This window comes from Lasioglossum baleicum, chromosome 13, assembly GCF_051020765.1.
Source record: "Lasioglossum baleicum chromosome 13, iyLasBale1, whole genome shotgun sequence".
NCBI classification, from domain to species: domain Eukaryota; kingdom Metazoa; phylum Arthropoda; class Insecta; order Hymenoptera; family Halictidae; genus Lasioglossum; species Lasioglossum baleicum.
In genome coordinates this window covers 9,224,763-9,250,958 of record NC_134941.1, presented here as the reverse complement: position 1 = coordinate 9,250,958, position 26,196 = coordinate 9,224,763, and the positions used below count along the sequence as shown (strand labels likewise).

The 26,196-nt window shown below is 47.1% G+C and overlaps 1 long non-coding RNA gene across 1 annotated transcript in view; it reads right to left on the bottom strand.

Moving 5' to 3' along the window:
• Positions 1-1,317: 1,317 nt before the first annotated feature.
• LOC143214861 (uncharacterized) overlaps positions 1,318-26,196 on the bottom strand; it is a 28,846-nt gene continuing 3,967 nt past the window's right edge. Inside the window, exons 2-3 of the long non-coding RNA XR_013010235.1 lie at positions 6,487-6,759; positions 1,318-5,039 (exon numbers count right to left, since the gene is read on the bottom strand). This is a non-coding gene — a long non-coding RNA (uncharacterized LOC143214861). The remainder of the gene's footprint in view (positions 5,040-6,486; positions 6,760-26,196) is intronic.

Below are 26,196 nucleotides of genomic sequence, written 5' to 3'. Positions count from 1 at the left end.
TTCCAAAATAAAAAGAAAAATTAACTTTAAAATGTACACGTTATTTTTTATGTGGACATTGTGACGAAATTTTTAAGAGTTGAATTTGTATTTGGTATTTTCTTACGAGAGTTACGGGTTGAAGTGATCTCACTTTCTTTGTATTTTGTGAACTAAAATTATTCTCCAACTTAAAAAGGCAAATGTACGTTAAATAATGTTTCTTTTTTTCTGAATCTTGAGGGTAGTTTTTCAGGGGATGAGAATATTATAAAGAGTATATTATGTAACACACCTTTTGTGTTTTTTATTAGAAACTTAACTTCATCCCCAAATGAGTAGAAAAATTAACTCTCAGCTCTCCAGTAAGGGGTTGAAATTCCCCCATGGCTTCCTTCTAAATTCTACCTGTATTCGTAACAAATAAATTTTTTAAAGTTACCTACCAGAAACTCCTCAACGTGTCTTCTACCATTAAAAAAAGAAATACACGAAATTCAAAGGTCTGGAGGGTAGAATCTCCTTGAATCGTCGAACCGGTTCTTCAACCCCTTAGGATTATGCTATATTTTTTATTTCCCAGCGGCAGACGATCGTGTTAACGGAGTTATCCGAGGGTCGAGTATTCAATTTGCTCAAGCACGGAGAACTCGACCGGATGTAACGCGTGTCAGCTTGGTAGAGGGGGTTGTGCGAAGTGGGTTGGTTTTCTGTCTTCGTATAGAAAAAGAAAGAAAGGAACAGGTTCTGGATAAAGACACCGGTATTAGGTTGTCCGAGTTTTTCCCCTGGGTCGACGGTATTTACCCTGTCGAGGCGGATTTTCCAGCGAGAGAGTGAGAGAGAAAGAGAGAGGGGGTGGGCTCGGATGAAGACAGCGAAGAGGGTTGGAAAAGCGAAAGGAAAGGAAGGCAGGGGCGAGGACGAGGGTGCAGGATGTAAGACGAAGGAGGCGTGGCCTCGGCATTGATCCAGAACCCCCACTCTCGTGCTTAAAAGTACGGCCCTGGCTGCTCCGTTCCGTGGCTCACCCCCGTGTGCTCGACCTCCTGTAAGAAACCGGCAAGAAATGAATATTCATGAGCCACCGGCTTCGTCGTCTCTCTACCTTCTTGATTCGAGCCGGCGAGGCCCCGGGAAAAAAGGGGATGTTGCCCGGGGATGATACCGGAAGTTTATTAAATTTCCTGACCGAGCGGTCTACCCTCCAATTATTCTTGTCGCCTTTTTTATTCGAACCTCACGGAAAGATTCATATTTTCCAGAGAAGTGTCGCGCGGGACCTGTGCAGGGGTTGTACGGTGTAGATTCGTTGATATACTGAATGTTATTTACTCTGGGTGTATTTTACAATTTTTTTTTCACTGGGAAGGTGTCCAGTGTTGAAATGTTGTAGCTCGAGGTGTTGAGATTCTTAATTTGACAGGAATTGGAAAATTTAATTATTTATTTCGTATGTGTTTTACAAGGGGTTGAAATATTGTGTTCAACTACTCAGGTTTTTTATTTTTAGGAGGATTAAGAAATTGAGATGAAATTAAGTGACTAGATAAATGGAGGCTGATGTGGAAGGGTGTTGGAAGGTTACTAAATTTCGTGATCAAATTTCATTCGAGCTGCCCCCGAATAATTTACTATTCCTTCTGTTTTTTATGTATTTAATTTCCTTCTAAGGGTATTAAATAGATCTGGATAGGAGATGCGGAGGGTGATTTTGGGGAATGTTACTATAGTTATTTATTTTCTACACATTTTACAATTTTTATTTAACAATAAAGCACCGTAGCCAATTAATCTTATACTTAATTCGACGAGTTTTTCATTTTAAGCGACATTCAGAATGTCTACACAAACTTACACTCACAATCAGATTGAAGATTTAACAGTTCGCATTTTGATCATAATTTATCGATTTAATCAGATCGAATTCTATAAACGAATACGCAGAATGTTCTGTATGTATTGAAATGACATGGTTGATTGAAATTATCGTCAGCAGGATATATTAGATTTTACGTGCAGGGCTTCCATTTTGTAATTTGTTAAGGGTTGGCTTTATATAATTAATCGCGCCTCGTTTCTTAGCGCGTTAAGGTATTCTTGAGGGGTGAAAATTAGATCTGGCGAACAGTTATAGAATTCAAGGTGCCAGTTCCGCTGGAAATATCCATTCACCGGTGCGTTTGGATTAATTATATCAATCCTATTTCTATTTACTGTCGCAGGATATTGCTTCATCTAATTGTCAGGGGGAGTGATGCCAGCGTCGTCAATGGATCGGTAACAGACCAGAAAGTTCCATATCTAACACAATTTAAAATAATCCTGGCGCAAAGTTAATGACATTAGTTAACATCTTTGTGAAACATCTGAAATTTAAACAGTTAATTTCTTCAATAAAGAAAATTAATAATTGTCTCTACACAAAGGGACGGTTTCCTCGGATCTCCTCCATAACCCCCAAAAATTACCTACTCTATTCAACCCTTAAGAATTACAAAAACTAACCCATCAGAACCATTATTTTAGCATTCTGCTTATCTTCCGAGCAACCCTGCCACCCCAAGCAGTCTCCAACCAAGGGGGTAGTTCACCCTTATTTTTCCAGGACAAGTAGGGATTAAGATGGCCGCGCGACACCCCGGTTTTCTGACGGACCACGACGTAGGGATGTTATTTTATCCAATTCCAGGATGCTGTTCGCCAGACGAAGAGGGAACAGGACCGACCAAGGGGGTGGGCGAGCGGGGGTGGCACGCTGGTGGATTGGTTGCCGGCTACGACGTTCCCAGAGTACACTGGGAGTTTGTTCTAACTTGCAGTCGGTGCCAGTTCTCCTCAAACAGGATAGATTATATTCCACGTCTCTCCATTTCGTTCCCGCCTAGCTCGCGAATCGCTCGCGCGCACCGATTGCTCGTGTTTGTTCAATCTAACTCCACTTGGCTGCCGCCATTTCGCTGATTGTGAAAAATCCCAGTCTGGTACAGGGGCTATGACCTAGGGGATTTGTTCGCGGAACCACCTGAAAGACTATGGCTCCGGCCACCGCAAATCCTTCCGTCCATAGAACGCCAATTTCATCCCCTAACTGGCTCGTTCAAGTTATCGTTCCTACAACTTCATACTTTATTTTTATACTAGACACATTGACCCTTTACGGACGAGCGTCGGCACATTGACGACATGCTATTCCTTTTTTTTTATCGCTTTTACACGTATGACCCGTCCGGCTACATCTTGCATAAGAACATTTTCCGTTTTTTCACAGTGTTCATTATATTTTTAATATCTTGGAACATCCTCATCCGCGATAGGTGTCCTCCGTGCTTACTACATACTTCACTGAACCCCCCGAGACAATAAATAATGAAAGGTTCGCCCGCTAATAGGATCCCATTAAAAAATTCAGGGCCTGTCGCGGGAACAAATGATCCGATGCTGGAGGTAATATAATCACCGGGGAAAATTTCCGCAATTTTCTAGGGCAGCGATAACGTTCCACGGAAACACGGGCCCGTAGCCATTCAATTATCCCCAATTATTTTCCCTCGTGGGACAGGCGGCGTAAAACGCGCGCGTCTTCGTCTTACGTCGTCCGGCAACCCGTTAAACCCGAAACGGCCGAGGGGGCTGATTTACGGTGCCGTTAACGTATCCGATAAAATACAAGCATCAGTTTTACTGCGGCCATTCCGTGTACGAGGAATTCCCGCGCAGGAACGTATCTCTTCGCATTTCCCCTCACCTGTTCCACCCCTCTCCCCTTTCCGCTGTGTTCCACCATCTCTTGTCTCTCTATTTCTGTTTCTGTTACCCACGGGCGGCGTCTTGATCGCGGCAATTTCAATCGGTTGTAACGATCCTCTTCGCCGTCCGTATGCTCGCAGTCTTTTTCAGGGGGGTGGAGCCCCTGCGCGATTTAATTCACTTTGATCGCCGCGGACCAACGCTCGGTAACGGAAACCTCGAATTCAGATCCGAAAGATAGGATTAACCGGGCTTCGCGGGATATATTGTCCGCGCGCCGGTCTGCCGGAAGCTGCTCCATTGCCCGTTAAATTATCCTCCGCCGTGATTTTTTCACCCTCTCTTCAGCATCCCTCTGTAGACCCTCCAACGGTGGCCCAATTGTCTCGTTTTCCCGGCGGAGTTTTCCGCGAATAATTAGCGACCGATGGGGATGATGATGCTCCGTGGACAGACTAGTTGCGAGGTGAAGTGCCGAGGGTTGTTGTACACCCTTGTCGATTTACAGGAGGCTTTATGACTTACAGAATTATCGAAACATTTAACCGCCTGCACTACAATTTATTTTATGGTTAGAACTGTGTTGTAATATTTAGTAGAACCTGTTCGAAATCTTCCTGATGCAAGGAGTTAATATAAATGGTTAATGGAGTTTCATGCTATTCATCATTAAACTAGATAGATTTAAAAAGGAAGACACAAACCTTACCAACACTTCATACTCAAGTGTATCATAGCTAAAAGCTACCATCCAACAAGTGTTTCGCAGTTTTCTGCAAACAATTACCGGCCAATGAGAGGAGTAGCTAACCTGCGGTTACGTCACGAACTCATAAACTGAATTCTTGCGCTCCTTTAAAATATTTAGAGGATCTAGCCCAGGCAGGAGGGGTGGCTGGGTAGGGGGTGGCGCAGACCGAGGCGGAGGAGCTTGTAGGTGGCGGAGGAGAGACTCATCCAAGTTGGCAACTTTCGGTCGTATTAGCTTTTGTATATATATTACCTCATTTGCGAGAGGAAAGCTTATACTTCTACCCCCTGTAGACACTATATAGATATATGTGCACTCACCTACCACCTCCCTTTACAATATACTCGTGCACGTGCTCCGGCTATATTCCCAGCCTCGCTGTGCGACCAAGTCGGTTATCGTCGCGGGGCCAACGAATGGGCTGTCGGAAACTTTTCCAAGTAGACTGCCGCAATTTCGCGCGATCGTGATACCTTCGAGAGCCTGACAATACCATTCGAATAGCACTCGATTTTTCCTGGGTCACGTGCCATCCGCAAACCATGCCGATTGCTGACAGCTAAAACCAGAAATAAAACTATATATTCACTGAAAATCTAAAAATCTCTAAAAATCTTGCCATTCAAACTAGTTTGATTAAACTAGGGTCTAAGTGTATCAGGATTAGCACTCGAACTTTGAAACTTCATCAAAACCAAAACCAAAACTATTTAATAACAATCGTGCAAACTTATTTGCCATTTACTTATTTAATTCAGCAAAGAAACACAATTGAGCTAGGTTCTAATGTGTTTAAGCAGGAACTGCTCCAACTCTTATCCAGGATAACAAAAATTTGATTAGCTCGTATCTAAAAGTACCAACAAGACCCTGCCAATCTCCTCTGACAAATTTTTACAGATTAAGAAGAAGAATCAAGGTTAAACTATTCTCCAGGTGTTCCCCAATCAACATGAAAAATACATAGTAATCACTACCCAAAGAGAACGATGACCCAAGAACCGGCTACCAACATCTCCTTCACCCCACCCCCTAAATTCCACGAAAGATTCCAAACCAGGCCCAGTCAAGACCAAGCCTAAAATCTCAAAGCCAGTTTACGGCCAGGTAATCCATCTAAAGGGAGCAGGCTAGTCTAGCTCGGGGTGTATCAGGACGAGGGATAAAAACGATGAACAAGAAGCAGGTGGAGCGTGTCGGGGTAAGAAGAAGGGTGTCGGTGCATCGGACAAGTATTGGCCGGCTGTCAGATGGTGGGTAATGGGTAGAGAGAAGTGTTGGTAGAAGGAAGGTACCTACGCGGAGGTTAGGTCGGAATATAGTTTAAGCTAGACGAATGGGCTGGTGGGTGGTTCTGGAGGCAGAAGAGTGAGCCGAGGCGGGTAGTTTTGCCTGGGTACCGCCACTCCACCTCGCCGACCCGGTCTCGTCCCCCTTTCCAACCCCTACCTCCTTCACCGCCCCCCGTTACTACTCCGCCACCTTCTCCAACCACCTCCTCCACCTCCTCCGGCTTCTCCTCCGCCTCCTCCGACGACGCCATACCCTCGTTCATAATATCCTGCACGTCAGACTTTGAAAACTCCAACAATTTCCTCCTGCCGCCTGGTTGGAGAGCCGAAAGAGGAGGAGGCCCGGGGAGCCAGGGGGGTTGCCGTCCGGGGCTCCGGGGGGTGTCGGGGGTGTGTGGGGGTGGGGTGGTGCGCGCGGGGGTGGCGAGGTTTCTACGTGGAGATAGTTCCAGGCTGGTGATGCTGGTGCCGGCTCTCGTCGTGGTGGTGGTGCAGGCGGTGGTGGTGGCGAACCGACGGTGCGAGGGAGACGAGTTTCGAGTTTATATAAAGTTCGGGCCACATCAATAATTATAAGTAGAGAGCCGAGGCAAGATGGCGCGCTCGACTGGCAAGCCTCTCCCCCGCACGACCCCCCTCCCCCTCCCCCCGCCAACCCCCCAACCCCTCCTCTCACAACGTGCCAACCGAGTCATTATTCAAACCATCTCTTACTTCCTCTTGTTTCCTTGTCCGTATCGTGCGCCTTCAGTGGCTCTTCCGCCGGTTGGCTGCCTGGTCGGGGATGATCGACGTGTCCCTGCCCGTGATCGAGGATCGATTTCCTCCACTGACGAGCTCTCGCTCGCCTTGCACCCCCTCGAGTCCCGTAGCACCCACGTCTCGCTCTCTCGCTCACCCCCCGCAAACCGACGGGGGGTTAGTTCGCGGTTTCATGATGAGTCCCGGCTCCGGGACGAACGATGCACCAACGACACGCACCGCCACCTGGAAGGTCGTTTAATTAAGACATCGCTGCGACGTCACGCGTCTTGCTTTTTCGGAACGGGACGTGTCCGTCAGACGATCTCTTAGGGGATCATCTGGTCGGATCAATGAAAGCTCTTTCGAGGCGAAACTTATTTTTCAACAGTTCGATTCGGACTTGAATTTTGGTTGTAGCACACGATTTTAAGAGAATTTGAAAACTTCTCAATGCACTATTTTCAGCTTAATAAAATCATTCATTCATTAATTCAAGGAAATTTAATATGGCCACTCCTTCCTGCAATTCATGCAGATAATTCTTATTTTGCATAAAAATCAGCAGCCTATCTATAACACATAGCATGACATTTGGATGATTTGTAATTTTTCTGTGTCTTGTATCTTCCTTTATTATGTTGTACGAAACGTATGTAATCTTTTTATTGTTTGAGATTGCATCTATTGCATTTTTGCCATAAACGCACGGTAAGACTAAAACTTCTGTGTACAGCAAACAGTTCTTTAGTCGTGACAAGGCCAGTGTACGTCCGGAAAGGGTCAACAGAAGTCACTTCAGGTTCGCAGCTAACCTTGCCGAAACTCTGGTCGAGCTTTGGCTCGCGGTTGGCGAACGTCAAGGTCGTTGTTCCGGGCGATCGAAGGTCATCGGTGGCCACTCTCGCTATTTGCGATCGCAAACATAGCTGCCACCGATTGCTTTCGTTCCGGGAGTGCCTCTCACCGATATTCCCCGTGGCTTGAATAGATCGTGGACGGTTTTGAACAGATCGTCGACGGTTTTGAATGGACAGCGAGCCGAAAAGACGAGTGGCCAGCCGTCTCAAAGATTCAACGAACCCGAGAATTATTAAGGGGCCTAAAAACACGCGAGGGAAGGCGATAGGAGAGCGCCCGGTTTCCGGCAAAGATGACGGTTGATTAATGTTGGGGGTAGTTTCTTACTCACCCCCAGTCCACACCCCCACACCCCTGCCTCCCACGATCCCCCATCCAACGCCGGGTTAGGATACTCGGTTACAATGGCGGCCGCCACCTTAGATAACGCGCAGAATTAATATCGCGGAGCCAGCCGGCTATGGTTCCAACCCCTTCAATTTATTATTTTGAAGACTCACCGAACGGCCCCGGGTTTAGCTAAATATGCAATTGTTGATGGTAAATGGTCCGCTGGTTTTTCCCTGGTCGTTGATGAATGTGTAGAAGATACACGGAGCTTGCGATCGACGTGCAGGATTTTCATATTTTCGGGGATTATGGTAGCTTGTGGTGAACCAATATAAATATGTGTGCAAAAAATTTCCTAAATTTTCTCGGAGGGTTAACCCATCAGGTTCCGCCGTCGAAGGGATAAAAATAGAGAAAGTTGCAGTGGTGGGCGAGGGTGGAAATGGCAGTTTGTCGAAGGTGGAGGCGAATTTTTCGGCAACGAGCCGGTTTCCTCGAGTTGGCCGGCACTTCCGACGCCAAAGGGTGTCCGGCTGCAGCCGGCCACATAGATACACACTGGACCGCCGGCCAGGGGGATCGGTTCGAATCTGTCCCTAACGTAGTTTCCAGTTGAAACGCAGATCTGGTGTTGCCCTAACTCGACTGGGGAAACTCAGAAATCTAATGCCAGGAGGACACACACAGGCCGCGCCAGCCAGCCAGCCAGCCCCGACGTTAACTTTTAATGCACGGGATTAGTGGCGCGGGTGCACGCGGGGCCGATGCTCAAACTTTACGCTAATTTGTTCGTCTATTAATCTCGTACTTCCAACAACCGCTGTCGCGGCCAAGCAAAGAACCGACTATCCTCAAAGAAACCTTGTTTTTCCGGACAAATGACTTTCGATGACTCCCACCACCCCGTAAACGTCACAAGTAATTCGATACGTGCGTGATCAGTAGACTGCGGATTTTTATGGAAAATAAAATTTGTGTCTGCGTCGATTGTAAGAAATAGAAACTAAATCAAATGTTATTTCTTGCCTTAATAATTTTAATAGAGGAGAAATCACATAGTAACATCTTCAATTTTTAAAATTTTTCAACAATTTTGAATCTCATCTTCTCAATTTTCCTATAAATGCATCAAGATCTGCAGTCTAGTGATCAGTCTTTTTCTATATGGCCGTTTCGTTCAAGTTCCACATTTTGGTGTACACTTATTTTTCTTTTTTTGTAAAATGCTTTAAAATTTAATATTTTTATTTTACAACACTCTCCTTTCACCCTGAATGACATGATAATGCTACCTCGCCTAGAATATGTCTATCTTCGCCTTACAATGTTTAATTTCTTTCGTGTGAATAATTCCAGGGATTGGGTTGGCTTGGCATAAAATTGCAAACGAGTGTTGATAAAACGACGAACAAATGGAAAACGCGTGGAAGAAAAGTTAATTGCCAGCGCTTCGCTCCCGAGAAAATGCAGGTTGAACATTTATCCGACAAACATGCATTCGTGCTTACTGTAAGTGGAAACGGTAAGTAATGAACAGACACATTAGCCAAGCTCTATTTAGTAGCACGCGCACCCTGCCGAAATTCCGTCTCAACTTTCTCGGTAACGAAGCTTTGTGGAAACAAACTTTTCCTCGTCTTTTTCTCTTCAGCTTCCCGTATAAAACTGTAACTTCACATTTCATCGCATAACTTAGAAAACGTTCATTATCAAATAATTACAAAGAGGGTAATTTCAGTTGTCGTTCCTTAGGGAGTTGTAACCAGAAAAACATTTTAAATTCACAATTACAATGTCACAAAATGGTGAACGAACCAAAAGGATTAAAGAAACAAACATACTGAATAATAAAATACCACAACAGCTGTAATTGAGGCTGTCGTTCCCGAGGGGGTTGAATCCAGAAAAATATATTCCACACGCATGAACGTCCCCAGGCCACTTACGAATGCAGGAAACGGCAAACAGGTAAAAGAATCAGACTAAATAACAGAACAGCATAACAGGGTAATTGGGGCTGCTCCTTGGGGGGTTGGAGGCAGAAAAATATTCCGAGTGAAACGCCGAGGGGCAAGGCACGAACGCAATCACGGTGAAATCGTGGATAATCGTCCCAGGAGGGGCGCAAGAGGAATCTGGGTCGAGCGGCTCGTGCGGCCGTAAAAAGGGAAGAAGAAAACCGTGTGTGGGGGTGGAAGTGGCCGAAGAGAGGAAGCAGAAAAGAGAGAAAAAAGAGGAAAAAGCATGTTACCGGCGCCGCAGAAGGGTAGGGAACTGAGGGAGAAGAGGGTCCGCGCTCAATTTACCGGCCGCGGAAAAAAGGAACGCGGGAAAAGACGGGAAACAGCTTAACGGGGTTAAAACCACCCCTCTACGGTGGCTGCCGGCCAGGGGTAGGAGGTAAAAAAGCTAAGCGGCGTTTTATAGACCCAACAAGCGGCCCGCGTATACCGACCCGAGTGCCAACCCCGTTTTTACACCCTCGTTGGAAATTAGAGGCTTTTTGTGCTAAATATATCCCCACCCCCGGCACGATCCGCACTCTTTCTCCCTCCTCACGGGTTGGACAGAGTCCTAGCAGGACGCCAGTGAATCTCATATTAATTTCAGGTCCACGCGAATCTGACCGCGCCACAAATTACTCGCCGACACTCTTTTTAATCGTCCGCCCGTGCGAGCATGGCTTTATTGGCGACAATGGGGTGGCTCCTCTTTTTATCCTCCGCAGTCTTCTTTTTTTCGAGATGAAGGTGCGTGGGGGATGACTGTGTAACTTGTATGTGGTAATCTCTGCCTGTTTATGATCTTCGTTTTAGGCAAATTTTATTCATTTGTTTTTGGCGATTGCTTTAGCAAATTGTACATAGTATTACATTGTAGATTAAACTCTATTTCAGAATAGTACAATTTTTAATGCACTTTTATGTTCAATGAACTTTACGGAAGGAATTTTCAAGATGGATTTGAGAAATGTGAGAAACCAATTTATACATTTAATATTACGGTTTTACCAAATTTATAAGTGAAAATCAGTTTTGCTTCGCACCGTGCAAATCGAAATTCATTTTGATAAATTTAATGTAGAATGTGCGACATTAATCTAACTTGCAGATTTGTAAGTCACCGAGGATTTCCGGAAGAACGCGGAGAGCCACGAAGAAAGAGGAAGTCCGGGTGTTTCTCGTGCTCGGGTCTAAGTGAAAATAAAACGCTCGAGCTGCCGCGTAAGAGGGTGTGAAACGAGGGTGGCGTTTCTCTCACATAAATTAGCCCGCGGGAGTAAAATGCAAAACATTCGTTCAAACCGCAGTTCAACACGAGCGAGATTGGTCACGTTGCGGCTTTGTCTGTCCGAATTCGCTTGGGGGTGAGTTTGTCCCTCTATCCGTCTCGTTCTTGACCTTCTCCCTCGCCCCTTACGATCCTACCAGTTTCGGGATTTGACACAAACCTCTTCTAACAAAACAATTTTGATAATTGTTAATTTTATTCTAACATCACATTGTGAGACCGCAACCCCTCCACCTGCAGGGGTTGTTTCACCTCAACAGCGATAATCGACTAGATATAATAATACTACGGCGTCTTTTTTATCATTACAATTTCAATTTATTATCCACTCAGTGTTTCATTGGCAAATGACACTGTTTTTGATTTTTGTTTATACGATCGTTCCCATCGTAGCAATAATACCGTTCAAACCCGATCAATTCGCAAAGACAAAGCCGTGGCGCACGATCGTCGCCCCTTGCGCATTCCCAGCGGATGTTCTCCGCGATGTCCTGGCCGAGGATGCCTGCATCGGGAACGGACGTTCGCTATGTTCGGTTAACGGGGCCATTTTTCGGTAACGGCGGTATCAGCGATTACAGGGGACGGAACCCCCAAGGGTTCCATCGAAGGTGCAACTAGCTGAAAATTCATGTGTCGCACGAAGGAATCGAATATCGTGGTCGGATCGGAACCGATGTATCTACCGCCCTTCTCGTTATTCCCTGGAGGTGGTGTGGGAAACGTTCGAAAACGGTCTACCAGGATGGTGGGGGGTATGCGCGGGGTGGTTGGTTGGTTCGAATCGGTGTAGCGAAGGTTGCAGCTCGAAGGCGAAACGTTTCTCTAGGCGGTGGAAACGATGGTATGGGCCTCAGATAGCGGCCGATTCCGGCAACGACTGCGGGAGGTTATAGGTAGCGGGCTAGAAAGGTGTTGGAGAAGCGGAGGACGAACATCAGGAGGAGGAACGGGGGTGCTTTTGCGGGGGAGGGGGGGGGGGACTGCGTCGAAGAGATGGCGGAGAAGGTGGAAGAGAAGGTTGTAGACGGTGTAGCCTCGGCTCTCCCTCTCTCTCTCTCCGTCTTCTTTCCCTTCTGTCTCTCGGCCTCTCCTCTGCAGCGCCGGTTCTGGCTTTCGAGGCAATATAACTCGAAAATGGTGGCTGGCTTGCGAGTGCCGTTATCATTTCTTAGCCCGGTATCAGCCCGCCCTCCCGGTTATTACTGCACCCCCGGGGCTACGCCATGGACTCTTAGATAAGCCACCCACCGCGAAGGTGTATTGTCTGTTTCACCTAACCGCCCCTCTCCTCCCCGTACCACCAACCCCTTCGCCTTTCTGTACGATCTTCCGTCTCCTTTCGAGGACCGGCTCCAGCCCAGACACCGGCTCCAGACCTCTTTGTCCCCCGTGATGCTCGCCTCTTTCCTGCAAGCCTCTCTCTGTGTGTTACCTCTGCTTCTCCTTCGGTCTGTCTCACTCTAACTCGCGCTCTCTCTTGTCCCTCTCTCCCCCCCGCGTACTCTTGCCGCTCTCCAGCCACTTCCGACACTCGGGAGATGTATAGAATTGTTTGAGAATCGCCCGAAGCGCCGCGAGATTACTTGGGAAAACGGATATGTCGTTCGCGAGGGAGCGAGCGAGCTGGCGAGAGACCGATCCCCGATACAACGCCGAAAACCGGCGGACCACGATCGATTTCTTACGATCCGCCACCATGATCCTCACTAGCGACCTGTTGGAGAACCTGCCCGGACCCTGAAGGTGTCCTCTGGCGAGGATCTGATAGGACATTGTCGATCTTTGGGGTGTACGTAGACGTTCGTGCATTCGGATGGTAGCATTGACTCCTATCGGGAAGTTGAACAGGGAAAATTGCACTGTTGCAATCTATACGATTTATTTTTGGGGCACAGGTAGACGTTGGTCAGTTCTTGGATCAGTTCCTTGGTCAGTTCCTCCAATGACTCTTGTTTATGAAAAAGGAACTCGTCAGGTTAACCAAATATTGAAGTATTTCGAACGGCATATTATTTTGTCCGACTCTATACTAAAATGATGCGTCAATTACCGGAGGGGACCACGTAAGGTAATTTCGATCCCGTTATGGTCGTTCGACCGAGTTGCTAGGATAATCGTCCCGCGGAAGAAGACTCCCGCCAGTCACGGCGGAATTCGGGTCGCGTGACACACTGCGATAAACGCTCGCGAACGGAGACCGAGAGCCTTCTCCGGGAGAGAATTAATTCACCACCATCACTACCATACTACAATTAATTCACGGTTACCTGGACTCGGGAGTCCTCGGCGAAACCTCCAGCCGATCGTATCGGATGGGGCGGCTCTAAGATGCTTGCGGAGGAATTTTTGCGCGGGACTACCTGCGGATTGAGTTATTGGTCTGGAGGTGAACGAGTTAATTGAATTCTAATTTGTTTGTGGGAGGGAACCTGTGAGCCTTGAAACACGACGTGATATATTACCCTTTGAATCATATTGTGGGTCGTTTCGGGAACGTAGGAAGCCGGAGAATTGTGTGAAACGATTATTGACTGTTCGAACAAGTATTTACGAATTATTGGTAACATAAATATGTTCGGCTACGTTTGGTATCTATTTTTAGTTGTTAACGGAGTACGGAATTATGTTGCCTCAGAGCATTTCAATACTAAATCTACCGAACACTAACAGCGATTAAAATGTTTTACCTTGTAAAAATGACAAGGCTCGATTTATTTAAATTTTGTGCAACAGTTATTACAATATGTGCTTGGATAAAGAAATTTATCGAATCAATTTCCATGTAAGCAACTTCATAGGTGCACGGTAGTGCACCAGCCAAGTTCTCGCACTACCTCCTTTTACACGAAACAACTTAGCCGTTTTTTCGAGAGATGTAATTTCGTACACTTGTTAAATGCTGTCATGTCTCGATATTGACAAAACATTAATCTTCCAACTTTAGTAGGTTCCGAGATAAAGGACCTCAAAAATCGCTAAAGTCACTGACTGACTTACTGACAGATCATCAAAACCTTTTGGGTACTTCCCATTGACCTACAAGCTTGAAATTTGGTACACCATAGGTCCATTCATAGGTCCACCGTAACAAACACTCAAAGGAATAATTATCAAAGTTTGAAATTTTACACCTTAAAGGGGTCGTATTGAAAAGAGACATTACGAAATACGTACGAAGGATAGAATATAGCAGCACAACATACATTAATCTTGATACATTGAATTTGGATTTTGTCTTGCAGATTAGAAAAGGATTTTTTTTGTTTGATACCTACTTGATAATTGATGAAATTTCAACAAAAATTGATGAAATCCCAACAAAAACATCCTGTAAACAGGAGCCATGTTCCTATGGCCGTAAAACGTTGTGAGATCAAACAAAATACGGCCAAGTTCGTTAGCTTAGAAATACCTCTTGCAATACCGAAAAAAGCGTTCGTAAAAATTAGTTTAAACGAACTCTATTTAATTTTTAAAGAGTTACAGACAGAGTAAATTTGGCCATTACTTTTTAAACAAATAGCCATAAAAGGTAGCGGCCAAGTTTGAATAATTTAGCCCTCCATGTAACTCTTTAAAAATTAAATAGTGTTCTTTTAAACTAATTTTTACGAACGCTTTTTTCAGTATTGCAAGAGGTATTTCTAAGCTAACGAACTTGGCCGTACTTTGTTTGATCTCACAACTTTTTACGGCCATAGGAACTTGGCTCCTGTTTACAGGATGTTTGTGTTGGGATTTCATCGTGAAATGGAAAATGTAAAACCGGCCATTTGACCGGCAGCGTTGGGTTTAGTGTTAAACACTTTTAAAAAAAAATGTCCGTTTTCGAGATTACTCAAAATGCAGTATACTGCTTCATGTACCCTCAAATTATAGTCACGGAATTCTCAATCGGCCAGGAATCTCACGTTCCGTTATCCGGAGCCAATCTCGCGGCCTCGCCGATAGGGGATGGTCTGTGTAATTCCGTGAGAATCAGAAATCTGCTCGACTGTTCTTGCAGCCGGTTATCGTTTCCTGCAAGATCACTATAGCTGCTACTGTAGTCCCCGGTTAAATTCACATCGACAGCCGAGCATTTTTTGCATTGCATTCGTTCTATTGGGTTGGCAAATAAGTTCGTTCGGTTTTTGTGATTTATTCCACTCTAAAAAACCGAACGAACTTATTTGCCAACCCAATACATTTTTGTCTAGTCAGGTAGTTTCGCCGGGCTGAAGACAGTGACAAATTGTGGAAGAAATCTGAGGTTCATGTAAATTTAACCGAGCACTACTGTATACCTGCACTCAGGTGGTCCAGAATCAAGGAGATGGCAGCGGAAGTAGGAGGCCGGCTACCGAAGAAACCGGGCTAGGGTTAGTTCCTGGGGAGTTGGAAAGGCGCGAGACGGTTTCGAGAGTGCGAACGATTCCAAATGAGGTCGGGCCGACTGACTGATGACGTCATTACTGTCAGGCTTAATGAAAATTTCCGGAAAGTTACCGCTCGCCTCGACTGCTGACGCCATGTTACCTTCGCCGGGGCGCAGGAGGCACGAACGAACCGAGGGGGTGGGTGTTGGGGGGTGGTTTGCGGGGGCGATGGGTTGAGGAGAGAAGGGGGTTGGGCTGGCGCCCGCGAGCGAACGAGAAATTTTACGAGAATTTCCGAGACTAATTTCTCCGGCGCTTTGCGCTCGAGGCAGGCGGGCGTCGTTAATTTCTGACGTTAATTGCTAAACCTGAAGTTTCTAGAAATTTCCTGGGCGCCCCTGCCCCCCCGCCCTCAATCCTCTCTCTCACCCCCGGTTTCGTCCTCTACCCCGCGCGTTTCGAGCTATCTCTTTCTCAATCTCCCGACTCGCTCGATCTTTCTCGCCCTCTGCCTTTCCGTCTTTCTCCCGAGTCTGTCTCTCTGTCTCGCTCTTTCATTCTTCAACGCGTTGGTAGGTAGATAGGTAGGTAGGTCCGCACGTGTGTACGTGTGCCGATCCTTCATCTAGGCATCCTCTTTCTCCCGCGACTCCGAAGCCGGAGCCCAGCTTTTCTGATATGAAGATTAAACATCGTTTATTCAGGCCGGACCCGGGCCGCGTCCTTCTTCACGAGGCCGCTGAGACGCAGCCGTCCGACTGTTCTTCCGCTACCATCCATCCCCATGAAAAATTGATCGCCTCATGGGGTGGATCCGGGATGGCTCCGGAAATATCCGCGTCCGGCCCCCAAGGAACCTCGACGAAATCCCTGGGCCACGTTCGCGAAAACTTCGTGCTCTCGGCTTGCTCGGAAAAATGTCTCCTCCAGCGGTTGAAAAATGGAAATTTCAACAATTTAACGCTAACGTTCGTGACGTTTTCACGGTTTGAAATAACCGCCAAATATCGATCGGTTTGTGTTTTGATCGATTGACCCGTTCGGTTCTGTTTCTATTGGCTTTGCATCTCTGATCCAGTAGCTTGTTCGACGAAATGAGAACAACATGCGTTAAGACATTTCAATTCCGTTTTTAAGATTTCCATAAAGCAAGTAAGTAATTTGATACAGTATTTTCATACAGAATTGCAATCCGATCTCACAGAAATTCTAAAGTTTTTGTTTATTACATTATAAAATCTTTTTCAGACGCAGTTTTTCTAGTTTCTTGAAAAGGATCCACACATGGATCGAAACGTTGAAAGTTTAAGTTAACGTGCAAAATTTGCTTTTTCGTAATTAGTTGATCGTACCGTTGAGCCGAGAACACTAACATATTATTCATTTAACAACCATACAATCGATAATTCAAACAATAGTTTTAACGCTAACGTACGTGATTCCACGTATTTAGAGTTTGTAAAATTTTTATTAAAATAAGGGAATAATTGTCTGTCGCATAATATCAATAATTTTAAAATTAAAAATTTGAAACCAATCATTTACTGGCAGTAGCACTTTATGCGAAATAATTGTATAAAGAACTTGCGAACAAATACGTAGACTATAAAATCTGCAAAAGCATAAATCTCCATACCCTCCATTGCCCAAGAAACCTCACGCCGAAGCCAACCCCCGAACTCTGTCCCAATGATCATCCATCGCCTCGCAAAAGAAGCCGCCAGAAGAATCCTCTAACCAGCCCCTACGAAACCATGCGAAGGTCCGAGGGTGGATGGCACGTGGTACACCACAACAAGCCGTCGATCCTCTGTGTCCATCGGAAGAGGTCATCGGCGGAAGACGTCGCGTCGCTCCGGGTCACGGGTCCGTTCAGACGACCCGTGCCAGCAGGGGTGGTTTCTGAACCGAAGAGGGTGAAATTCGTCGCGATAAAAGGTCGAGAGGTTCGTCGTGAGTCGTTCCTTGTGCGTGTTCGCCTAGTTGTTTAGTTTTCCGCCATCTTTGTTCGCGCTTAGACGATACGTTGGCCAGGAGGTGGGTGGGGACATGAGGGGTGAGCAGAAGGGAAAGGAGCGGGTTAATAGCGGGCTCCAGCGGTTCTGCAGCCCCGTCGAGGGTTTCTAGCGAAAGAGAGGGATGAGAAAACAGGAATAGAGAGAGAAGGGTTGTTGGAGGGGTTGAGCGTTAAAAGGAGCGAGCGCGTGGAGGGTGGAAAGAAAGAGAGAATAACGGTCGGACAGAGAAGGCGGTTGGAAATAGCAGAAGACAGATAGAACGAGGGGCGGGTTGCGAGGAGAGAGACGGAGAAAAAGAGTGAGAGAGAGAGAGAGAGAGAGAGAGGAGAGACTTTACTTACTTACACCCTCGAGCGGGGAGCTCTCTCTTTGTCCGCGGCGAGACGAAACGATGCGAGCTACGGTGCGAAGGAAAAGGAACGTGGCTGCTAGATATTTCCCGTAGCGCGCGCGCAAAAGGCACCGTAACGATTTTCTGCTCCTTCGAAGGAATATGAAAGGCGATATTTGCGCGCGAACCCAGGACCAGAACACCGTTTCCCTGGCAGAGGGAGGTGGCGGAGAAAGAGGGGGTTGGCAGCGGCTCGAAGGGTTCCCCGAAGAGGGAGAAGACACGAGGCAACTGACGGGGAGACGGAGAGATGAGGCTCTCTCTTCTTCGCCTTCCTTCCTTCCTCTTGGCGAGGTCTCTTTCTCCCCCGCTAATGATGGAGAGCGGGGCAGGCTGGGTCGCCCCGGCAAATACCACTCGGGCGGGATTTAAGGGATGAAAAGGGGCAGGAAGCCTTCTTTGCTGCCTACGGCGATGCCAGGAGAGAGGAGAGGTCTTTGATGTCGCGACGAGACACCACCGCCGCCGCGCCCCGCACCGCGCGCCACTGTCTAATTTTCGCCGCGCGACGACCGGCGAGAAAGTCGCGCGCAAAAATTATTAATGCGCCACGACTTCGCGGATCGTCAGCACCGCGAATCCGAGATGGCGGAATTTCGCAGTGCTGTCGTCGACTCGCGGATTTTGCCTCGGTTCTGAATGTTTTATGTTTCTCAAGCTTACCGGGAGACAGGGCTCGGAGAATTGACTTCTCGGCATGGTGAGAATAGTGAAATGGTGGGGATAACTAGTTTTAAGATTTTTTAATGGGGTGGTTCATTACCGTGTAAAGAGATACTAAAAGAAATGTAGGCGAGGGGAGACTCTGTAAAGCTTGATGATATGAGGAGAATGTATCCTGTCAAATTCACAAGATGTATGATCAACAACGAATTTTATACTTATTTATAGCTTGTGTGAACATCTTGAAAAAGAATGAAATAGAAACTTTCACAGAATTTCATTCCTATTTGTACTATTTAAACTAATGAATCTATTAGAACAGAAAGAGTATTCTACATCGATCTTGCCATTCTTGATTGTAATAGTTTACGTTACATTAGTATGGCGTTCCTAAATAGAACACTAGTAGAAACAGACTGCAATAGTCAGACGCGCCATTAGACTAGCACCGTATAATCAACTACAACAACACGCAGTGATGCAAAATTACACAAAAATTTGAAAAAAGGTAGAAAAATTTTCGGAACGAGTAGAATAATCATAAAAATAAAATTCCACCCTCTAGACGCAATAGAGTTGGAAGTATTCCATCTTGACTCGTCGGTTGGAATTTCATAAAAGTCAAATGAATAGAGTGAGAATTATATGAAAAATTCTCGATTATAGAACATCAAAAAATATAGAATACCATCCCATGGAAATAGTGCAACGTTACTCGAGGATTTTCAGCCACAGGTGAGAAGGAAGCTCGCCAAAGCGGAAGGTAAAACAAGGACCAGACGAATTCCGGGAGTCGTTTAAAGCAAAAGCGCGGCGAGAGGGTGGCATTCGGAAGAAGAGGCGGGGAAGAAGATTGCGGGCACCGAAACGGGGCTCGAAGGGGTGGCGAGAGGAGGGGGTGGATAGGTGGTCGTGGATGGTGGCGAAGAAGAGGTGTGCCCGGGTGGAAGCTCCCTCATTCCCGGCTGGAGACTTAGAGTTGGTAATTAAATACAAGGAACCTTGCTTCGCCTCGTCTCGCATGGAGTCAGCTAGCGCTCGCTGTCTCTCTCCCCCTTCACCCCCTTGCTCCCTCCCCTTACCGTCTTCTTGCATCCCCTTTCGGTATGCCCGGAATACAGAGAGGGCTGTATTTAATTCGAGACTTCATTCGATTTACTTCGAGTCGCGGATTAGGCGCTGTCGAACTTCGGGCAGACGACCGACTGACGACGCCATCCATCGCGGTTTCGGGGGATGCCGTTCAGACCTGTCAAGGCGCACCTCCATTGTTGACAATCATTTTATGGTCCTTTCATTGGTCTGTGCAAATGACTATTTTCTTATTTCCATTGTCAGACTTCGCTCTGTTTATCGTCTCACTTGGCTTCTCCGTAGTTGTTGTCCTGTCAACTTGACCTGTCTGTGTCTATTGTCTACCTTGTCCTGTCTGTAGTTGTGTCTTACGTCACCTCTCTTTATTTACTGTCTAACTTGACCTGTGTTTTTTAATACTCTAACTCGATCTGACTCTATTCCTCGTGTAACTTGACCTGTTTCTATTTATTGTCTAATCTGACTTGTCTTTAGTTACCGTCTAAGTTGTCTTGCCTTTGCTTACTGTCTAGCAGGTGCGAAGCTGAAGTATCAAGAGAATGTAATGGGGAACTTCAGTATGCCCTGAAGACGTTTCTCGAGGCTCTGTCTTGGAACAAACAACTACAGGATGTTACTTAAAAATGCATTCTAAAAGGAACATTACTTGAATCAATCTTTTTCGCATTCTAGATGGAAATTTCTAATACAAGTAGCACAATAATATGTCACTAAATAAATTGTAATTCAATCTTTTGATTCGCAGATGGAAATCCTGACGACGTCAGTTCACAGTAAAATAAAAACATACTCCATATTTATCCATTCATCCTAAACCCCTTGTCGATCACACGTCCACCAGGAAGAACGTTCAAGAGTACGGAGTGCCATCTAAAAAATCGATCTTGAAGACGGCCAAAGAATAGATTGATGAGACCGGCGAGACAATGAAGAGGGGGGTGAGTATATACGAGAGTGTGCGAGGGTGGAGAACGCGCAAGAATACGCGGTCGGCCAGGATCCAGGATCCAGGCTCCATAAATCGATCGGGCCGGAATGGAATCGTACGGCGGGCCGGTCGTTTCTTTTCATAAATCAATTTCTCGATCAACCGGCGAGACATATACGCGCATAGTCGTGCCATTATTGGCAATAACAGTGTTACAGCAGCCCATCCAGCCAGTCAGAGGCCTCCTCTCTCTCCACGACGCGCGACGAACCTCTTCCTTCTCCATCAACCTCTCTCTCTCTCTATCTCTCTTTCCTCTATCTCCACGGAACGGCTTCGCGCGCGGCACAGTCTCCTCTCCGCACTCCTAAGCGAGGACTCTCTCTCTCACTCGCTCTCTCGCGACGAAACTCAATTCCCCAGGCCGTGTAGAACGGAGAGAGGGCGCGCACACTTTGCTTGCTCCCGCTACACAAGACGAAATTTCATTCCCGCCCGCGCCCATCCTGTGCCCGGTAATTGTGCACGTGAAGCAACCTGAAACCTGCATTTGCCCTGTAGGTTCGCAAAGGAGCTCACCGGTGCCCTCACCCCCTTCCGCCCCCTTTCTCCTGCTTCCACCTCGTCCTCTCGCCTGTCTTCGCCCACCCCCGTGGCCGCATGCACCCCAAGACGATGCGCCGTTGTTTCGAAGGGTCGCGATCCAATGAACCCGAGGAAAAATCGAGGAAAAAGCTTCACCTGACTCGAACAGGTGGATTGGTTCTGCTCCTTGCTCTGGGGCAACGTTTGATCGCCTAGGAGGACGCTCGGTGGTGGTACGACAGTGTTTGATAGAGACTGGGCTGAAGAAAACTGCATTTGGTTTGGAAATTGGGGTGCTTTTTTCTCAATTTGATGCTGGAGTTCGGCTTCAAGGCGTTTGTTGTTGCTGGTAGTTAATGGTTTGTTTCAACGACACTTTTATACATTTCTTTTGTCAACGAACTGTCTAAGTGAAAATATCACCGTAATAGAGCAAACTGTCATACTCGCGAAACAAGAATTACATCTACGAGAAAGCTGATCATCGACGAACTACGCATTCAAAAGCAATGGAAAGTAAACGTAGTAATTTCCCCGAAAAATCGAGAGAATTCGTGCAACTATCCAACCAAAAATTTCAGCTCCTCCAAACCTAAGCTCTGCAAATTGAACAAGCAAAGTCAGGGGACCGAATCACCCTACGCAGCGCGACACTTCCATCATCGATAAAGTCAAGGTTAGCACCCCTAAAATCCCAAGAAGCCTGTCGCCATCAACAGAGTCAACCCTACGTTCCCAAAGAAACCGGAACAAAAGCATTGAGCCTCGTCAAAGGAGGCGAACATTCTGCGAGCAGAATTCTTCAAAAAAGGTGATTCGACGTTGAACGGGAAGTCGGGAGGATATCGTTCGGCTTCCCGTGGAAGGTACGGAATCGTGGGTTCCGCCTTTGCCGGCGGAAGTTGCGCGCCCGGAAAGCTAAGGAAAGGAAAACAGCGGACGTGGGCAAACAGAGCCGCTAACGTCGTTGGAAACTTGAGCGGGACCGGCACAATAAGACGGCTCAATGAAAAGCGTCCTTTACTGCGGCTGCACCGTGAATGCTTATATGCCGTTCTCTCGCGCGCGCCACCCCCCTTCCTTCTCTCTCTCTCTCTCATCCAACTCTCTACCTCGGATTCCCTTTCTAGCTATCTCTGTTCCTCATTCAACCATCCCCGGTTTCTCTTTCTCACGTTCGGAGGGCTCTGTTGCTCTCTGTCCGTTGTTCGAGCGTCCCCTCTTCCCGTCTCGCACTCGTTCTCTCTCTTTCTCTCTCTAGCGTCGTCGTCGGTCTCTATTCCCGTGGCCCGTCGTTTCGTCGTCGCTATTTGCGCGATATCTCGCTCGTTGGGCGCCGGCTCAGCCAATGAAAGCGCGCGGAGGCGAGCTTTTACGGCGTTCTTACGGCATGGCGGGGATTGCGGGGGGTTGGGGGCCGCTGCCTCCGCAACGTTCTTATTGTTTCAGCCACCCCCCGAACGCAACCCCCTCGGCAACCCACCCGACAGCCTCGCACAACCCACCCTCTTCAACCCCCCTCGTCCTCCTTCAAACCCCTAGCTCGCTCGCTCGCTCGCGCCCGCCACTCCTAGAGTTTACTCCCTCTTCTCTCGCCAGCGCCGCGGCACTGTGCTTAGAATTTTAATGGACCGGCTTAGAAATTGTTGGCGGAATTAGATTTTAGGACGAGATTAGGCGGGGCTGCTGCGAAATTACTGCAAGGAGCAGCCAGAGAAAACGGAACGGGCGGCCGGATCCGGAGGTGGCCCACCCTTATTCGGGGGTCGGCGAGGGTGAGAAAGAGGCCTCGCACGCTGAATTTATGCGGAAAGAGCACCTTCCACCGTGAATCTCGATGACGAATTTTACGAGCCATCCCCCACTCGAGTACGAGGTTCTTGATGCCGGAGTGAGAACCACCCCCCGGTTTCTTCGCGAGCAGTGGACTTATTCCGTGGGAAACGAGTCTGCACCCCTTACCGACGTAAATCGTAATTAGCCGGGACGGTGCTTCTTGAGCCGAGCTTCTCGACCAAGAAGAGCGGGCTGGTAGCGAGCTTAATTTTCTGTGAGTAATTCGCTTTAGGCGGCGGGATTTTTGGTAAGAGGGACCTTGGACCCGTTGCTGCAGAGGATGCTGAGAATGGGGAGTGTTTGATAATTGGATGGAGGAAGGTAGAGTGCGGAGATCTTGGTGTACCTTACTTTTGTGATAGATTTGAAAGAGTGGACGAATTGTTTCCTAATTGCTGTGTAAAGAGTTTGAGAAAGGTCGTGGAGTTTGCTTTGTTCAGTAGCTGTGGAGAAAAGGGAGTTTCGGCGAGATGATTGATGATCCAGGTAGAGGAAGTTGAAGTATGAGGTCTCTGTTATACACTATTTTTGTGTGTGATACATCAGAGTAATTGGCAGTGCACCTACGGATTGTTTCATAATTAAATAGGCTCCATGAAGATCTTAGAAAAGGTCTGACAATGTGCTAGTCATCTTTCACGAAGAACGGATCAAAGACTTCTAATTAAAACCCTCGGGCGGAGCCAGTCAATTTTCGTAACAAGACACTCTAATTAACCTACTAACTTAAAGACACAAATAATATACAAGTGCGCCTGCACTCTGATATTGCGAAGTACATTATAATAGCTATGTACAACCCTTAAAAATTGAAAGAGTCTTATCGAAGAAAGTTTATAAAATCTCATTCGTATTCGTCTACCGATCCAGCACGACCATCAATAAACAGTATTATTACAAAGCGAAGAGTTCTATGATCTGTCTCAATTAACATTTTGAAAATTCTATTGCAAACAACAGTCCTCGAAAACTATTCTGAACATTTTTTCACGTATTGAAAACCCTTCAACCCCTAAAGTTCTAGCTCAAGTATTATAAGAAAAAGCACCTCTCCTGTTCCCGACGCCTGCGAACCATTTCCCGTCTGCATCGACGACCTTCGAAACAGCGAGTCATGAGCAAAACAGCAAACAGTCTCGCGGGGGGTTGAAGAAAATGGAAGACTGCGTCAGCTTTCGCGGCGATAATCATCGTTGCGAGTTTCCGAAGGGTCTAAGCAAGTAGATCCCCCTCGGAAATCTCGGTCCTTCGATACCCTTTTCCGGTCCTCCGTCGCTTGCGAGTAAAACAGCTCGTGGGTGGGAACAGTGCGAGTGGGGTGCCGGGGGTGGGTCGGAGTAAACGGGGTGAGTCGTCCCCCGGTGGTGTTTGAGTTTGAAATTACGAAGCGAGAGAATTTATATGCCCGTGCCGGCTGTTCTTGCTCCGCGGAAGTTTCATTTATTTAACGCGTCTTGTACAAAACCGGAGCAAGGAGAAGCAACCCCTTCGAGGCGAGGGAGAGGGTTGAAACAGGTCTGGTTGGCACCCCACGGGGTTGCCTTCTTCCGCCAGGTCTCCGAATTCAACTTACTATTGGAACTTGAGTGGTCGCGCGCCTTATGCTCGTGTCAGCGCCGGGGTCAGCTCGTATTTCACCCCCGGAACCCGGAAAATTTAATAGAGAAACCGGCGCGGGGGTGCGACACTGAGGCTGCCGGCGGTTGGGTGAAGGATCGCCGAAAATGGGGGCCGAGGATCCGAAAATGGCAGGGCTTTCGAAATTGATTCGTTAGTCTCTATTCTTCCCGACCTGGGGGTGGCGTTTCGGCTCTTGCGAAATTTCAGATTAGACAGCTCGGTTCGATTTTTTTCACGAGGGGTGGCTTCTCCACAGATTCTTCAGAATTTCAAGTTACCAATCCAAGCTGAGTTTAGCAAGTCCATTTTTTAATGAAATTCTTTTCCTCGAAGTTTTGCATGTTTTCATATATTCCTGATTATTCAGTGCAACAGTACACAATTTTCGAAATCTGGACTTATCTGGTTTCAGATCTTTAAAAATTTACAATTAGGAAGTCAAGTCTAATTCTTTATCTTCTGATCTAAGGGATGACAGCTCGGTTCGATTTTTTCAAGAGGGGTGGCTTCCACAGATTCTTGAGAATTTCAAATTACCAATCCAAGCTGAGTTGAGGAAGTCCACTTTTTAATGAAATTCTTTTCCTCGAAGTTTTGCATATTTTCATATATTCCTGATTATTCAGTGCAACAGTACACAATTTTCGAAATCTGGACTTATCTGGTTTCAGATCTTTAAAAATTTACAATTAGGAAGTCAAGTCTAATTCTTTATCTTCTGAACTAAGGGATGATTTCTCAGACCTTGGCTCCGTGGAATGACTCACCCCTAACTCAACGCCTCAGCATCGCGGTCTCGAAAAGGCTGGTGAAAACGTCTGGGACTCGGGGTCTACGACTTGGAGGCACTTGTTCCCGAGAAAGCTGGTGCCCCGAAGTTGCCTCGGTATCTCGGTGCCCCTTGCTCCTCCTTGTGTCAGTGGAATGCTCTCTCCGCCACCCCCTAAGCACCCGGTTTTCTAGGCTGCAGCCCGTGTCCTCTGCCACGGGGCGGCTTTGTCTGCAACTTCAGAGCCGGGGTGTTTCGCGATTATAATTTAACGACGCCGGCAACGAAGCGAAGTTGGCCCCAGAAATCAATGCGCGCACCGAGACAAAAGCCATGCGACGACAGAAAGTCGGGGTGGGAGCGAGACAACAGCGGACGGATGAGCCGACGAAAGAGTGAGACAGACAATTTTCGGGCGTCGGTGTAAGTGCTGTGTGTGTGTGTGCGCGCGGGTGGGCTCCGCGGGGGTGAGCACGAAGACAGAGCGAGGTAGTTGAGGACCGAGGAGGGCTGTTTTCAGAGAATATAAGGGAGCCGCGCGTCTCGGGGAGGTGGATGCTTCGAATGTCTGGATTGAATGTGCGCGAGTCCGTTCGAGGTATCTTTCGGGGTGGCCCCAGGTCACGGGGATGGTCCTCCCCTAGCGAAATATTATTTCGCGACGTCCCCAGGGTAGCGACGATCCACGTAACCTCGGATTATCCTCTGATCGCACACTTTTACGAATAAACGCCCCTACACCGCGCGGCTATTTTCTTAATTGCTGCTATTCTAAGATAGGAGGCTGCTGCGCCGGAGCAAGCGTTGTTAGTCGAGAACCCTGTCAGCTCGGAAACATTAGAAATGGGCCACTAATTTCCACATTTAGACACTTGGTAAATCGTTGGTTTATTATTTCTTTCGTAATTGCCAACGTCGGATTTTCACAGGGGGAT